Source organism: Otolemur garnettii, unplaced genomic scaffold (genome assembly GCF_000181295.1).
Source record: "Otolemur garnettii isolate 467f Iridium unplaced genomic scaffold, OtoGar3 scaffold00204, whole genome shotgun sequence".
NCBI lineage: Eukaryota > Metazoa > Chordata > Mammalia > Primates > Galagidae > Otolemur > Otolemur garnettii.
In genome coordinates this window covers 892,319-895,475 of record NW_003852599.1, presented here as the reverse complement: position 1 = coordinate 895,475, position 3,157 = coordinate 892,319, and positions in this window count along the sequence as shown.

Below are 3,157 nucleotides of genomic sequence, written 5' to 3'. Positions count from 1 at the left end.
GGCACCGAGCCTCTATCCTTATTATTATATTGGCTGGGGATTCGAACCCGCCACCTTAGGTGTACGTGGCTGGCGCCTTAGCCAGTTGAGCTATAGGCGCCGAGCCTTTCTTTGCTTCTTGTTCTTTTTCTCTGCATGTGTTTTTGTATATGTGTGTAGGTATTAGATATCTATCTATCAAGAGATATAGATACCATCTGATACCATCTACTGCAACCGACACTCCTATCAAGATTTAGTATTAGAACATTTCTGTCATCTTAGATTATTGTCTGGGGCCCAGGAGTTCAGCATGAGGGGCAGAAGGGGTCCCCAGGGCGTCAAGGGACAGAGAGGCACCAGCAGGTTCCCTGGGGCCAGAATTCACGCCAATAGAGGGGGTCAGCCTTCCAGCCACTAGAAAACTCACTGACTTGGGACAGCCCTGAAAAGAAAGTAACTGAGAGGTTAAGGATCGAAAATGAGAGGTTATGCAGAGCTGTTGAACGAAAAGGAATCAGAGTCCAGGTTCCATGTGGGCAACGTGGCCTTTATTTCACTCGGGTGTGAGTGAGCTGAGTTTGAAAAGGAAGTCAGCACGTGGATGGGAATATAAAAGTTCGGAGGGGTAGGGACTGGTGCATTCATTCCTTCCTAGGCAGGACGCTCTATTCGGGCGAGTCCCTACATTTGGCCCTATCATTATCAATTTTTCCTCTCTTGTTTTTCCTTCTCTTTCACCCAAAGAGTACACCTGACAACTAGCCCCAACCCTCAGGAGGGAACTGAAGCCCCTGCCCGCTGCAGCCTTACCCTCTCATGCTGCTTCCCAGGGCCCCAAGGACACCAGGACTGAGGCACAGGCCCTGCAGGCTTTCTGGACTCCAGGGCCCCTAAAACGTGGACCTAGAAGTCAATGACACTGAGTTCCTGTGCTACCACTCCCTCGCTGTGTGGCCTTGGGTAGATTACCTCCTTCGCTATAAAATGAGGTCATAATTCCTGGCTACTGGGGGTCAAGACTGATGGAGGCAAAAGGCTAAGCATGGTAGCTGGCACAGAGTGGGGTGCCAGGTGAGAGTTTTCCTGTTTTTCCAGAAAGGTAGAATTAGCACAGAGTCCATAGCCGAGACAAAAAGTGAAGCATGCTCCACCTTCCATGCCCAGGGGGCTGCAGGTACCCTCAGGGCTTGATAGGAAGTACCATTTCAGCAGAACTAGCACTTCTGACAGGGCTGGAGGTGTGTGGGGCTTTTGACAAAAACCCCATCTCCCTTTCTCCCTCAGAGTCTGCGCAAAGCAAGCAATTCCCAAGGCAGGGCAAGTGCAGCACCATCATATGTCCCATCCCACATGCTATTCTTCAATTTGACCTATCGCTCCTCCATCAAGAGGACTTCCCCTCCCCTTGAATATAGGCAGACTTTGGTGACTCACCTGTAATGGAAAGAACACAGCACAAGTAACTGCATGACTTCTTCCTCAGGCCAAAAGAAACTTTGTAACTTCTTCCGTGCTCCCTGGGAAAGCTCACTCTACAGACACTCCATCTTGGAAGCCTGCTGCTTGGCTGAGAGAAGCCACACAGAGAGGCCACGTGTAGATTTGCCAGGTGATGTGTAGTCCTGGCTCAGGTACAAGACAAGTGTGAAGCAGCCACCAGGAGAGTCCAGCCTCCAGGTGATTCCAGCCCCCAGCTAAAGCCTAGACATCAGGCTGCAGGATATTAGTGATCTATTGTTACATAACAAATTACCCCAGAATGAAACAGCTTAGAATAACAGACATTTATCACCTCCCACTATCTCTGACAATCGGGAATCCAGAACAGCATAGCTGGGTGATTCTGACACAGGGTCTATCGCAAAGTTCCATTCAATTGTTGCCAGAGCTGCAGTCATGGAAGGCTTTCTCTGGGACTCAAGATCTATTTCCAAGCTCCTTCTCATGGCCACTGGCAGATGGCCTCTATACCACTCCAGGTGGGCCTGTCCATGTGAATGTCCCCTAGATGCTGCAACTGGCTTCTTTCAGAGGACTGATCCAAGAGATAGAGGCAGAAGACACAATCTCTTGGGGTTTGGTTTTGTTTTGAGACAGGATCTTGCTCTAATCACCAGGGGTAGAGTGCAGTGGTATCATCATAGTTCACAGTAACTGAACTCCTGGCCTCAAGCAATCTTCCCACCTTGGCTTACCAAAGTGTTGGGATAACAAGCATGAGCCACTATCCCCTGCACACAATATCTTTTGTAACCTAGACTTGAAAGTGACACTGCATTACTTCTGCCGTTCTGTACTGGTCCCACAGACCAACCTGACATGATGTGGGAGGGCCCTGCAGGCAGGAGTCATGGGAGGCATCTCAGAGGCTGCCTTCAAGCAGAGACCGGTTGTTTTCCCCCACTGTCCCTTGTCCAATTCCTGACCCACGGGTGCCATGAGCACGATAAAACAGTGGTTGTGTTGTGCTGCAAAGTTGGGGGTGATCTGTCACTCCGCACATCGGGCCTGGGGTGCCACCAGAGGGCGTATGACTTCTCATTCCCGGTTGATGTCTACTGTGTAACTACTAACCAGCCTACCTTGGTGCTGCTGATATGCAGGAAGGCATCAGAGAAGGCCAAGGCTGTGTCCAGATGGCAAGTGGACAAGGAGAAGTAGAAAGATGGATTCTGCCCATGTCCACTGGCCCCAGGGTTGGCACAGCAGAGGGTAGATGTGATGGGGGCAGCAGGCCTGCTGGGGGCAGAGATGAGCCACAAAGGGTGAACCAGAGGCCACCAAGGGAGAAGAGTTGTTTGGCAGACTCCTTTATCAGCATGGCCCTGTGGGGGTACCTCCCCTTAACACACACACCATGTCTCTAAGATAACAAGCTGAGCAGCTGTGATGACTAAGAAGTCAGAAACACAGCCACTGGAGGAGCAGAGAAGAAGGGGTCAGCCAAGGGCCAGCAGGGACACTCAAGGAAAGAAGTCCATTTTTTCCCTTCCTGTCCCACTTCACCAGAAGCAGGGAAGAGAGAACAAATCATGCCCATGTCCTCCCCACGTCACAAATCCTGACTACTGGACTTTGAATCCAATGGGAGACTGATGGGAAAACCAAGTTAATACCCAAGAGACTGCATTTATAACTAAAAATGACTGAGAAGTTTTGGAACCAGCTGGAAAAG